Source organism: Rhodnius prolixus, unplaced genomic scaffold, assembly GCF_049639745.1.
Source record: "Rhodnius prolixus isolate KJV_2025 unplaced genomic scaffold, Rpr scaffold_7, whole genome shotgun sequence".
Taxonomy (NCBI): Eukaryota; Metazoa; Arthropoda; class Insecta; order Hemiptera; family Reduviidae; genus Rhodnius; species Rhodnius prolixus.
Genome location: NW_027411582.1, coordinates 14,197,379 through 14,212,386, shown reverse-complemented (window position 1 = coordinate 14,212,386; position 15,008 = coordinate 14,197,379). Strand labels below are relative to the sequence as shown.

The 15,008-nt window shown below is 31.2% G+C and overlaps 1 protein-coding gene across 2 annotated transcripts in view; it reads left to right on the top strand.

The window, feature by feature from the left end:
• Window positions 1–15,008, top strand: part of LOC141447027 (uncharacterized) — a 115,627-nt gene that overhangs the window by 64,382 nt on the left and 36,237 nt on the right. The gene's annotated exons all lie outside the window — the stretch shown is intronic.

Genomic DNA, 15,008 nt, shown 5'->3' with positions numbered 1-15,008 from the left:
TTTTATTTAAAATGAAAAGGAAAATTGAATTATAGTTAATAATTCATTTTATTAAGGCTCATAGTTCTTTTGGTTTTAGAAGAATTATAATAGGGTAATTATTTGGAATCACTTTTTGTCCTTTTCTTTTCAATTTGAAAATGTTTCTTCCTCCTATCCCAGTACATTCGCACTGCTACGATGAGTTGAAGTGGCTTTTTCCTGTCTATCGCCGCCAATATTTTTTGGCTTCTTTCCTTTTTCAAGTCATCCAGTCTCAAAGGCCTTCCTATATTTTTCAACTCCTTAAGTTTAAATCCTCCATCCATTCCCGTAACACTAGATCTCGCTCATCTGATCTCTATATTCCCTCTCACCGTACCTCATCCTTTGACAAGTCCTTCCTAATACGTGCTACCACTCTCTGGAACTCCTTGCCTTCATCTGTCCGCCATGCTCCTACCCTATCCATCTTTAAATCCCGTCTATTCAGTTATCTACTTTCTATTCAGCTTCCTCCGAAATTCTAATTGTTTTAATTTATTTCCTTAATTTCTGCTGTTTTATTATTTTATTTTTACTTTCATTTTCACTTATTATATTTTCACTTTTGTAAATACTTATTTATTTATTTATTTTCTGTTTAATCACAGGCCAAACTGTTAAGGCCTCTATTTGTTCCTGTATTTATTATTAGGGGACAATTGTCCCAGAATAATAAATTTCTTTTCTATTTCTAGTTCTATTTCTACATATACTTTTCTCTTTTTTTTTACTTTATTTATTTTCACAACTGCAATATAATTCTGCAAGTGAAGATGATATAATATGATAATTGAATAGATAAATGAACACATGATGGGTGAATTCACCCATTGGTGAAACTCCCAAAGTGGTACAGTTCACTATTGTACATTGGCACTTACTTCATTTAGAAGATCGCGTGGCCACCTGCGCTTCAAATGCCTGGGAGGATTTCCTGGTAGAGTGGTAAGTTGGAATACTAGTGGATTAGGATGTGAGGTGATTGATTTGTGGTATTTAATTTAACGGTATCTTATAGCTTCATAGAAACATAAGAAACAAGGAAATCTCGGTGCAAGGTAGAGTTAAGAAACAAAGTAAGGAGCATTAGCGGATTCGACGGAGTGTTTTTGACTGGAAGGATTGGATTCTATAGATATAGGAAGCTTTGGCTGTGTCCCAAAGTTTCATTCCGTAAGTCCAGGCAGGTTTCAGTATTTATAGTGTAGAGAAGTCGTTTATTCTGTAGTGAGAGTTTAGATCACTTGTCGAGAAGTCTAGAGAGAAGTTTGAATCGTCTATTCAGATCTTTCCGTTTGAGTCTAGTATGCGGATTCCAGGTTAGGGGTTTGTCCATGAAGAGTCCTAGGTACTAACCACAATCTGTTGTGGGAAGAGGAGTGAGGTTTAGGTAAACTGTTGGAAGGATAGTTCGCCTTAGAGAGGAGGTAATGTAATTATATTTGTTTTCATTAATTTTAATGCTCCATTTCTTTAGCCAAGGCTCCAGAGAGTCTATATGGGATTGAAGGGAGCGATAGACAAGGACCGAGGTCCTTATGAGGAGAGAGGATTGCCGTATCATCGGCATAAGTCAAAATAAGTCCTACTCAATGGAAATTCTCCAAAATAATGAATCATAAACCTAAAAAGCCAGTAAACAGCGTTCCACTATGTAAACTAGACTAGATATTGGTAACTTTGCAAAATTTCAGCATGTAAGATTTCACTGAAAATATCCTTTTTTTGAAGTCATCCTGACTTGCGAATAAGAGCAAGTCTGCCAGATCTTCACCATGTGTGCAGTTAGATTTGACGCACAGCTTCACGTAAATAATTAACATCATTTGATGTCCCATCTTGCTGTATTAGAATTCATTTTGTCAAAAGCTTAGAAAATCTTTTCTTTTTCTTTCTTTTAGCGAAGTTTTCTACAGTTTATAAACACATTAAACATAAATATTAAAATGATTAACACCAATATTTTGAGAATGATTTTCTTAATTCTTAAAGAAAGCACAGTGCCGGCGAACATTACCACATCAAATTTACAACAACTCTTTACGGTTGTTTTGGTATTTTAAATGAACTGTTAACCTTACAGTATCCTGTAGAATATTCCAACAAATCAATCTACCCCGCATTTATAAAAAAAGAAAAGAAAAATAGTGAAATATATAATGAATGCATTAATGCCACGTGTAGTGTTTATGCATAGTGGTGGCCACGTGTCAAATATTTCCCGTTTCACCCAGGAAGGATTAACTTTTTAGAATTAGGATAATATTGTAATGGAAGAAATGCGGGATGTACTACATAAAAATTTTGTCGTACACAAAGCAGGTGTTGCTTGTTCCAATATTCTTCTATGTTCTATTTTATTTTGTCGTAAAGTGATTTATTTCATTTGCATTGTAAATGAATTAAAATGTTACGAATGCATTTTTTTTTTTGTTTTTACTAATAAAACGGGGTATCTGATGGTTAAGGGAAGCTAAAGAAGTGAATAATGTTCTACGGAGTAGGTCTCTCCTCGCAGGCAAAAGGATAGAATTTCCCAAGCAGTTGCGGTCAGCACATTGACCGGTTGGTCTCTCAAACCAGTTGTAAGAAAAGCCAGAGGCTGCATTAATGGATACATTAAGTAGCTAGATAACCCAAGTCCATGAAAAGCGGCAGACAGTGATTTGAAAGAAATGAAAATGAAGTTTATAACCTTACCGGTGGTTTTATTCACTAAGTTCTTAAGATAGCGCGCAGGAGATTTAAATTTTATTTATATCATCAATAAAGGACCCATCACAATACAATAAACTGAACTATAGAAAAGAAAAAAAATTCTTACAGCAAAATAAGGAGAAAAAAAAAGTCATTCTAGCCGTCTTTTATCACTCCAGAAAGTGGATCAGTCCAGCAATAAAAATTGATAACTGTTAACAGCTTTAACAAAACACCCTATAAAAATCTCATTTTCTTATTTTATGAATGAAAATAAAGAGCTTCATTTCAAGTTAGTAACCTTACACTAAAAGCTATCCTACTAATTGGGATTGCTTTTCCCCCTCTAGCTTTCAACAAAAAGGAAAAGGCTGAGCCTAAACTGAAATAAACAATAGAGAAAATAAGACTTGATTACCTCACTTCCTTTTATTATATGACGAGGATGCAATTTAGAAACATATACATTTTTTTTGCAGTTTACAACTCTTAAAAATTGGCTTTACTTATCTGTACTACATTTAATGATACGTAGACCTTTATCGTATAGAAAAACTGAACTTTGTCCAACTTTTACTTCATTTATAATCTTTAAATTAAAATAATGTATAGAAAAACATAAAAATTATTGAAGGGACAAAATGAAATTGAAAGTAGTTGATCTGTACTTCAAAAGAGTGCGCTTGAAACGTTTTTCCAAATTTATTTATGTAATATTTATGTATTACTTTATGTGTTTATAATTACTTAACTCAGATTCAAATATTTGATTTTTTCTTTTTAACTAGAACAGCTTTTTAGAATATTAAACTTTACTGTTTAAGAGTAAATCCAGTTTTCAAAAACAAATCAGATGAAAGTAACAGAATCTACTTCATTACACCGCCCATTTGGCCAGTAACTTCAAATATTTGGATCTCTTATAAGTCTTCTTAAATTTGTTTGATCAATGTAGATTTTTCTGGTTAATTTCATCAAATAAATTATTGGGAATCTATCCCAATTTTAAAGGCTACATAGACTACACTTTATTAAGCATTGATGAACTATATTTTATACAAAGAGATTTTAAACTATGTTGACGTTGTATCTTACTAAGGTTAATTTCATCTTTTGTTTCCCTATTGGAAATATCCAACTTTATAACAAATGATAAAATCAATAAGACTTTTCAACCATAACTTTTGATAAACTGTTATGAAATTTATAGAGTTTGAACATCAACTATTAAACCTCTCAAGAAAGTTAATGATTTTGTCGTTTGTTGATACAAAAAAAAAAAAAAAAATGATAAACTTATAAAACCCTTACATCCTTGGCTACTAACTTTGAAGTTAAAAGATTATAAACTGTGACTCAGATGATACACTCTGACGTCTTCTAGTTTATAACAAAGAATTTTCTGACCAGAATGCAACTTCATTATTTGTATAAAGACTTTCTTAAATTCAGTTAATCCTAATTTAATTTTTTCCAGTATTTCCATTATTATTTTGGTCTAATTTAGTTATAAAAATCAGGTAATACTTTATTCCAATACAGGGTGGATAGGAGGCATTTTAGAAAGTACCATTTGGGGAATTAAGGTCGCATTTTTCTTTTATTATCATTAGTCCATTTGCCTAAAAAAAAAAAATGTAGATTGCTAGAAAAATATCCATCTTATCATCATCTTATTCGCTCTTTACTGTTCATATTCTTACTTTCTATTTTATTCTTTTCATATTCTTTGCAGAAAGCCTAACAATATTCTAGATGACGAACATGTTATGACATCGTAAAATGCACTTTAGTGCAACTTAAAATTGCATCAGAATGCCACTATATAGGCCAACTGGGATTATTTGAATAATATTAAACTACATAGAGAATATTACTGAACTATCTTATATCTTTTTAAGCCTAATAGTTTTACCCTATTTTAACGATTATTAAAGCTTTTAAATGTTATCTAAATGTTTATGGTTATGTCTTTAATATTGTTAGAATGAAGGAAATAGGAAGAATTTTATACATTGTGCGATTTAATGTCGTTTAATACAAGAGTTTTCTAAGCTGGTAAGAAACCTAAGTTGCGATGTACTTTCCTGCCGGACACTTATTTTGGGATAGAATTTACAAAATATTATTCAGAATAGAATCTCGTTTGGTTATCTCCATCTTTATTTTAATTCTCGTGGTTTCCGTTTGAAGAAAGAAATTACATTAAAGAACCGAGAACTGAGTAAACAGCGATGCAGAAAAGGCATGATAGTTAGGCGATAGGTAACGGCAATCAGACATTAAGTCCACTAGAAGAGCTGTATAGTCTTGTACCCTCTTAGGGAATGTTGAAAGTTACCTGTTATTCTAGATATCTAACTTCAACTTATCCTTTAGAAAAACATACTTAAAAATATCTCATTAGATTCCACAGTTTTGCTGTAATTAATACACTATATTGGACCGATAACTCCTTGCTCTCGACTTTTATTACAAATGTTATCCATAGACAAAACTATATTTGCCAAAAAAATTATACTCTGTAAATATTTACTTGAATAGGAACAATTTCTTTAAAAACTGAAGCTTCATCTCTTTTACAGTTACTGAAATATTAATATTAAAGATACATTTATTTATTGTGAACTAATTAGCTTATAAAGTATATTCAAAAGCACACATTGTCTTAGCACTAAAGTTTCTTTAAAGTCAAATAATAAATTAGGTACATTCATTAATTGACTTGTGACGCGGCAGTCAAAGCAAGAACAGAGAAGGTAAAAAGCGATCTCCAACTAATTAATTCAGTGTTTATTAAATAATTGACAATATTTTTATTACGTTTAATAACAATTGTTATTACTTATTCTTTTCTTCGATCATTAAGGAAAAACTAAAGATAAAATAAGAAATAAGACTTGAGAGAAAATTCTTGACATTCTTCTAAAAGTATGACAGCAATATTATCTTCATTTTTTCAAAAGTGAAAAGAGATAAAGAAAACTTCGTGGCCAGCTTTTATAATGATCTTTAAAGTGACTGTTTTTATATTATTATTATTGATTTCACAAGCGGTTGTCAGAAGAAAGAAAATAAAATTGGCAATGCTTCTTTTTTCCAAGTTAGATTTTGTCATAAAATTATTGCAATCTTTTAAATAAAAAGTATCTTTTGGTAAGTTCCTAAGATATACATGGGGTAGCTTTTTGAGATAGACATAACAGACGTTTAGAGTAAGGGGAAAAATTATAACATCCATTACGTTCTAAAATATCTATTATGGCTCTCTTAAGAGTGAATTTTTGTACTTTAGCGTAGGGTAAGCAAGTAAATTGTTGGGAAGCCAAGATCTTGGAGTTTGATATAATCTTAGAATTAGCCATGTCACAGTTAAAAGTAGAATTGATTTTATATCAATTAAAAAATGGTTTAGACACCAAGAAAATAAAGTCAGAACAGGATAGAATAGAAGGTATTGAGAGAGCTACTATCCTAAACTGGCAAGACTATAAGCTATTTCCCCTGATGTTGAAAAATGAACTTGGGGAAGGAAAGTAACAGATTTCTGTAGAGAAATGTTCAGGGATTGGTTAAAATAGATAGACGAACTCTTTGTGAACAATCCAGGACTAGAGCAATCAAAGATTTGTCTGGAAACTACGACTAAAAGAGATCTGAAGATTACCTTGGTCTGCAAAAGATAAAGTCTTTACGCATGGTGATAGTTTTGGCACGTCGTATTCATTGTCTACCCAAAGAGCAACTGGACAAAAAAAAAAAAACCTGGACCTACACACTGATAGCTTCTGCAGATTCTGCACGGAGTTGGATGAGAGTCCAATACAGAGTATGCTAACGGAAGCCTGTATAGACAACAGCTATTTGATATTAATAATTCAAGCCCAAAAAATCAGTTAACTATAGATTTTTTTCAAACAATTAGTTTATAGCTAGGTTACAGAACAGTAAGGTTTTACTAACACTCTGCCGCTGCATGCCAAAATAAGGTATGAAAGAATTAGAGTAGATCGTAAAACGTCCATTGCTTCAGAAGAGCGAAAAGAAAAACGTTACTGTAGCAATATTTCCAAGCAATTTCAAGAGATTTGTAACCAAAATTCGCTCTCTTTTACACACACCAATAACTATCTCAAAGTAATGGTTTAATAATGTTAAGTGAGGTAAATGAAAATTAACCACACTCGGCTAGTTACTCGAGCGGTTAATGTAATTTACTTCAACCTGTGTGATGTTTCTACCATTACATTCTGATTTATTGAATTTGTGGGTTCTTTCACTGGACAGTTATTAAGTAATAGTTCTAGAGAACGCTATTGATTATAATATGTCACTTTTATATCCGCTAAATTTGATACTTCACTATGAAAAGAGTTTTTACGAAGAAAATTTGTAAGAAGCTTGAGACTAGCAGTCAACTTATTTGGTTTCGATAGTAGAGGACAATCACCGAACACCGAAGAAAAAAAAAGTCACTGTCTCTGTTCAGGCCGACTTAAACAACATTACAACTAGGCCTTACAATACCAGGATCTCGGAATCCCGAATACCGGAATCCCGGACGATTTTTGTCCGTAATTAAAAACCGGTATTTATGTAAAAATACCGGTATTTTTGTATTACATTGGTTGATAAAAATTGAATTTATACACAATTTATCATTTTTCAGATAAAGATTTTTATTTATTATCTTCAATTATTGCTGCTCTTACTCCTGTAAAATTAACAGTAGATGCATTATGCCGAAAAGATGCAAATCTTTTGACGGCTGACGCTTCTTTGACATTTATGTTAAATACACTTTCCCAGCAAAAATCTACAATTGCATTAGAATTATTGGAAGCATTAAAATCTCGAATTTTACTGCGACGAACTGAATTATCACAAATACTTCAGTATCTGCAAAAAGGCTCACAAGATGTTGTAGAAGTATTTAAACGCATATCCAAATTTACAATCATTAAAAAAATTGTAAGCTTAACAAAACGGCTCACACATGAAAATCTAGAAGATACAGAAGATATGGAAGTTGTGCAAGAAACATCCCTTCCAATATCTTTTCAAATTAGTAACGAAACAATATTAGAATCTGACAAGGTAAACGTAAACGCATTAAAGAGAAAACTACAGGCAGCAATAGACGAAACACTAAATACTTCACCCGTGCCTGCGTTTAAAAAAATTCCAAGTCTGGAACAAAAAATAAAAGGTGAAATTACTTTTTTTGAAAAAACAGGAACCAAAGGAACGTATTTACAAAATGTGTATGATTTCTTAATGACAATAGTGCCGACAAGTGTAGAATCAGAAAGAGCTTTTTCAGCGGCTGGTTATATTTGTACGAAAATTCGGTCCTCGCTTGATGATGAAACGATTGATTGTTTATGTTTTTTAAGAGCATACTTTAATAAACAAAACGCAAGTTATTAATATTGCTTCTTTAATTACATAATGCCATGCGAGCCTATTATATGTAAAATATAACATAAAATTTAATATGTACTTTTTTTATTTGCACGATTTTTTTATCTATTCCTACTCTCTATGTAATAAAATTAATAATATCTAGGTACTCATTTTAGAACAATATTTATTAGATTTCAGCAATTATTTGTTAACAAGTCAATATAATATCTGATGTAAGTAAAAATATAACTAGTAAATTTTTTATTAATAATACCGGTTTTAATACCGGTATCCCGATATTTCAAATTTCAAATATCAAATACCGGCATTCAGATTTTACTTCGGTATTGTAAGCCCTAATTACAACTGTGCTTTCTTGCTATTTTGGGGTTATTGTAGTTGTAGAGATAGTGGCTACAAAACCAAATTCTATGAGACCTAAAAGATTGATTGTGTCTTCCTAAGGTGCGTGTTTGTAAACAGATTGTAGGCTTCCATAAAGTGGTCAATGTGTAAAAAAAATTGAACGATTTCAAAAATAATTTAAAAAAAGAAGTAATTAAATTGATTGGCTTAAACTGTTGGCGAAAATCCCGTCTGTGATGCAAATATTGTAGAACTATAGCTATCTAATAGACTTTTACGTTAATAGCTAGTTTTATAGTTAATTTTTAGAAATAATAAGCATTAATATCTTGATCCAAAACCTCAGGCGATCTTCTCTGTAGATTATACAAGATTTCAAGTTCATTTCGCTGCCTACTTTAGAAGTTATGATGGTATAATTAGCCGGTAAAAAAGAAGAAACAATTTTTTCTGAATAAATTCGCCGTAACACATAATTAAATCTTAAAAAGAAAGACTCCATTACTCGATAGTAAAACCAAGAGAATTAAGTAAAATTATTTTATATAGAAACGTTAGAGTTGTGCCATCTTCATTTAGGCCAAAATTTCGTTAAGCTAATCAAGAATAACCAACTGGTTTATGATTCAATTTTTATCAGTTTCTAAAGTTATTGGCCTCGCCTATCCAATAAATAATTTATAGTCCTGAAATGAGTACTTGTAAAAAATAAATGTAAAATAAAGAGTAGATTTTGATTATGAAAACAATTCAGGAAACTCCGCGGTCAGATTGTTTCATTTTTGCCAGCTGGCTGGTTGTAAAAGTGTCATCATTGTCATGTTTTTTCCCACATTTCAACTTTTATCTCATCAGTTTACTGTCTCGTGAAACAACCAAATTGATTTTTAAGTTGTGAATTGTGAGTCAATAAAATGAAAAAAAAATGTTGTTCAACTAAGTTTTTTTAAAACTAGGAGGATGCCTAAATGTAGCTGTAAAATGTAGTAATGTAATTCTGCAGAGTATTATTAATTTTTCTTTTTTGGTGACTAATAGATTGTTCCGATTGATAGAACAAATTATTCGTAATTTAAGTCGTTTTTATTAATATTATTATCTTTGTTTTTGCCAGTAAAAAAGATTCAAATTATTAGTAATTTCTCACTGAAGTACTCAGTTAGAACGCACTATCTAGCGAACAACTCTATAAACTACTCGTATACATATCTTGTTGAACCAGACTCTTTGACTTAAATGAACTCTATACAATGACCATCCCAGTCACTTGCCATCTCTTTATTTTTTCTTAATTTAATACTTGTCAACAGTTAGTTCTTCTTATTCGCAGATGTGAACACTTTAGGAAAGATAGGTAGCAAGTAAACCTCTGCTAATTATCTATAATTTGATCAAAAGAATATCCATAAAGCAAAAATAAAAATTAGTTCCCAGGTATTCTTGTTCTTCTGTGATTTTCGGTCTTAAAAATTAAAGGCAGTCAAAAGATTATGAATACGTAGGATGCAGAATTGCAACAGTATGGCTTTTTTGAAACCACTATTTCTTATTTTAATTTCAAAGATATATTAGATTAAAGGAGATATTAGAATTGCATGCAACTATTGCAAACCACAAACGTTTAGAAAAGAAAAAGGTGTTCTGAATTAATTGAAATCTCACTCAAAAAAGGGATATCTCTTAGTCTGTCCTAAATGAATTCATCAGTCAAACATCATCTTGATTTTTCTCGCCTTCTATCAAATTCTTTAATAAAGTACAGGACTGTTCATCACCAAAAAGGATCGACAATTTACAGCGTTTTCTCCTGCTAGGTATTGACTATTACGTCATTTCTATTCCATCAATAACGTGGGACCTGAGAGAGAATCACTTCATTATTCTACTTCAAAAATTGAGCTAGCTTAATGCTTTATTAACAGCTTAACATATAATAGAAATGAATATCGAAAAGGCTTAGTGGTCCAGGTGGTCAATAATCACAGCATTAATTATTGAAAATATTAATTAGGCGGATGTTTTCAATAATTTAACATGTTTTGATTTATGTATATTGCCCTAGTTATTTTTACATTTTTTGCTAGAACATATTATTTTGCACATTTACATTATTTATTGTACTGCATATAGCGTTGAAATTTTTATAAGACTGGCAATTATAATGATTCTACAACTCAACCATTATCTGAGGGTAGGAATTTCCCAGCGGTAAACGATGTAAAATGAGGAAAATTTTTTTTATTTTTTTATAGAAATAGGGACGGAATGAAAGTCCCAAGCTAGTATTTAAATAAACTTGAATAAATTTACCAAAAAAAAAAAAAAAAAATGACAGAACATGATACGTAGTATACGAAATGTCAAATAAACATAATTAAAATGTCTGTCACATAATTGTACCAGATGATTCTCTTTGCCTCTAGGGAATTCCAACTAGATTCCTATTTATTCCCTTAAGACTGTTGGCCAAGAAACGAAAACGTAATCTACAATCTGTTAAATTTTAGTTTATTTTTTAATGATTCAAACTCAATATATTAATTCCTGTAGAACAGCTTCGAAAAGTGATTGAAATTTGTCATAATTCCCTACAAAAATAATTTACTTTGTCCATTTATGCAGCCAAATCCTCTGTGTCTTAAAAGGCTTACTGGATTATGTAAATAAAAAAAAGAGAAGAAAAAAATCAGCGTTCCTTAACTATAAGCGTCATTTATATAGATTTCACATTATAGATTATATAAATTCATACATGTACATTTATTAAGATAATTATTCAAACATATACAAACGGCTAATTGTTGATAGCACAGAGCTCTAAAGTTCTACATCAAACTTGGGTTTTAGATTTAGCGAAGCTTTAAAGCACATAACATATTCATATTATGCCAAAGTTTTAGATCGTTAATGCTTTTATAAAATTAACGATAAAAGTTATCACTTTATATTCGTGAGAGGCTTTTATAATTTTTTTTCAATCTAACTTAAAACATTGCTTTTAATCAATTTTAGAAAAGCTGGACTATGTAAAATGGTATAAATAAAGTTTTATCACTTCTTAGATAGCTTAAACTCTTTGCTCCAATTATAGCTTTGACTCAGTTGTACATGCAAGGTTTCTTTGTTGTTATTACAAATTCTTATTTCATTTTCTTCCTAAACAAACCATTATGACTGTAATTGATATGTGCTTCCATACTTCGCTATTTCAGTATAAGGTGTCTGCACTTACTGACTTTCAAGAATAGTAGCCAAAGAGCTAAGAACAAGTATTTCTAAAAGTCAAACTACTTGAAAAACTTTAGATTGTTCAACGTTGGTACGCAACACTAGCGAATTCTATTGATGGTAGGCAAAGTTAAGTTTTGTTTTTTGAAATTTGACGGAAATCATCTCATCCTTGTATCTAACTAGTTAAATTAATTCTGAGTTTTATTTGCTATTTCTTTCTACAGAGTTTTGATCACCCACATATGTTGAAAGATTAAGATATGCATTACAAGTTTACAAGCTTCGATTGTAGCAGGTAGAGAATTAAGGTATTGTTGAATTGTCTCATTATAAGTGAATAAATGAAGATGAAATGCCCCCCAAAATAAGTTTGCTTTGGTTATGAAAAGCAGTGTTGTTAGAAAACGAAACTATTCATGCATAAAATCTTTTGAATAAAAGTTTTAATTAAATAAACTTTGTATCTTATTATTCCACCAGAAAAAGTTACATCTATCTTCTTTTAAAATTAATGACTTCTAAGTTGAATGTATTTCAGTTTTGAATAAGTTCTTAAGAAAAAAATCAGCTTCTCTTTACCCTGATTGGACTATTCGTCCCTTTCTTCGATTTAGTTCGATAATTGGGACTCTTTACTGACAAAAAAAAATAAAAATAAATAAACAAACTGGGACCAACATTATCCCATTTTCAAGAGATGAAACGACTATCTCTTCCTGGTTTCTTTACTGACTATAGACCACAAAGTATTTTATGTGCGTCTTTAGATGTATGAAACTCAGCCTTACATTCTGAACATCACTGAAAAACACTGTAATTAAAAATTCTTCGAAAAAAGCACAGTGCTCTTTTTTATAGTCATCGAATAGCAATCTGGGAAAATCAACAATTTTATCCACAACAGCGTGCTTTTATTTTTAAAAGTTTCTGATTTTATCCACATAAAAATATTATTTGTAAGAGTTATAGAGGAAAAAATGCAACTCCTATCCAATCTGGAAGTCACCAACCATCTTTGCTTTTAAATTTCCAATTACTGCGATCCGAATTCTTTTTTTATCTGAACTTTTAATTCTTTAGAAAATAAATTTCACTCGCCTCAATCACTTTTTAATTTATTAGACCAAAAACTCTCTACTCACTGAATCTTTACAAATCATATTCGAACTTCTTCGGCCGAAAGAACTATTGACCAAGTGAAATGTAAATACGGGTAAATATAAAGATCTCTGTTTCTTCTCTTACAAATTAACTCTCACTTTCTGATATTTGAAAATACCCATGAATTTTGTAGCCAGGGCAGCTACTCTAAACTTTAATATCTTAACTGCTGGCTATCAATTTTGATGCACTCAAAGTGCATTTGTAAATATTCTAGTAAAAAAAAATTACCACTCAAAAAATCAATTGCACAGAATTCCTGAACAAAACTTATTAAAGTTTTATTCTTCTTACTTTTTTAAAACCTACTTTTTGTTTACATCTCTTAGTGCACTAACCTTTACCTAAAAGAATTTCTCTTTAATATTGCTATTATCACTATTTCGTTTCAAAATACAAGAATTTTTGCACAATAATCCTTGTGCAACGGGCTTAATAATATTTTATTTCAATTTGCTATTAGTTTCCATTCATTTCTTTCTCGTTTTAAGGCGGCGTTTACATTTCCTTTGACCATTTACCCTTCCTATCTTTATGTTTCGACCACTTTCGATAAGTCATCGGATCTCAAAGCCCTGGAGGAATGTTTGCCTTCCTCTTAGCCGTACTTTCGACGATAACAATGTTGTCTACCTCTGGGAAAACACCACACCTTCGACATATATGAAGGAACATCGCTGGGGCCACATTAATTCAGCTCTGAGCTCAGAAAACCCCCCAACACTCAGATGTATTATGTATTGCGATAATGGATTCTTGGAGTTGAATTATGTTAAATACTTTTCTATCCACCAGAAACCAGATTGGGGATATAGAAACCTGCCTGAACGATTTAGACATTGACTCACTTAAGAAACATTACTTTAGTTAAAGAGTTAAAGCAAATATGATAAAAAATAAGAGGCAAGCTGAATATAAACATATTAATGCCAAGCCGTTCAAGAATAATAAAATTTGGAGACTGAGTGAAGGTTGAGATTAATACCTAAGCTCCTTGGATAAGTTTCTCCAATTCCGTGACTGTCGTGGTTCAAAAAAAAGAAAGAGCACAGTTTTTACTGTTCTTGCAAATGTTTTCTATCAAATTTTTCTTTAAAACATTTCTTTTAGAAGCGTATTTGCATAAAGTATAAAAAAAAGTAGACTTTAATGTGATTAAAGGTGAACCTCTCTTAAAGTTAGTGTCCTACATCTGATTCAGATTTACCTGAAGGAAAAAGTCCCATAATGGGAGCAAGATAACCTTTTATTTTGTTTTGTATCATTTCAATTCCCTTTTTATTCGCTTTCCTGATACAATTTCATTTTTCTTCCGATAAGAAAGTGTCCTAAGTACGGACGATTTCTTTCCTTCTTACATCTGATCGGAGCAAAACATGATTTGATTATTGTCTTTTTTGGGAAAAATAAATACTAATAATATCATTTGTGTTTATCTCTATTGCTAAGTTAAGTAGAGAATTACTTTAATAAGAAACTTTTCGAATAAAACTAGGAGCTGTAAGACATTCTCTGCTGTAAAACTTAATTTCAAGTCCACTTTCTCCGACATACTTGGTTTGCTTCCTTCATTAAGAACTCCATAAACAGCTACTCCTAATTCTTTGGATAAAACTGCGATTTCTTACCTCTGTTTTTACTATCAGTTCGTTTGTTTGTTTTTTCCCGGACTGTGCTCTCCGAAAAGCACTAATTGTGCCTTTTTGGGTTTGGAATCCTGAATTCTCCAGCCAAACTTCAGCAGAATCAGCCTATATCTAAAAAGCATAGTAAAGTACACAAGTAATCATCTATTTTTTTCAGGCAAGGCTTAACGTCCAACTACCAATTAGGTGTCGTAGACAGGGAACGGAAGCTCGTATTTTACTATAAACAATTTTTTTCTAACAAATAAAAAGTAGCCATACACAGGATTTGAACTGGGTATCTCCCACTTACAAAGCCACGCTCATGGCCACTAGACCAATACCCGCCTCACAATAAACGCATAGAACAGGGGTCGCTAAACTTTTTTGATCATGGATAATTTTTCGAAATCTCCATCGACCCCCTATAAAAGTAATTTTCAGGTAATTAAAATAAAACTATCTATTAGGTACTGTGTTTATATATGTATTTATTTT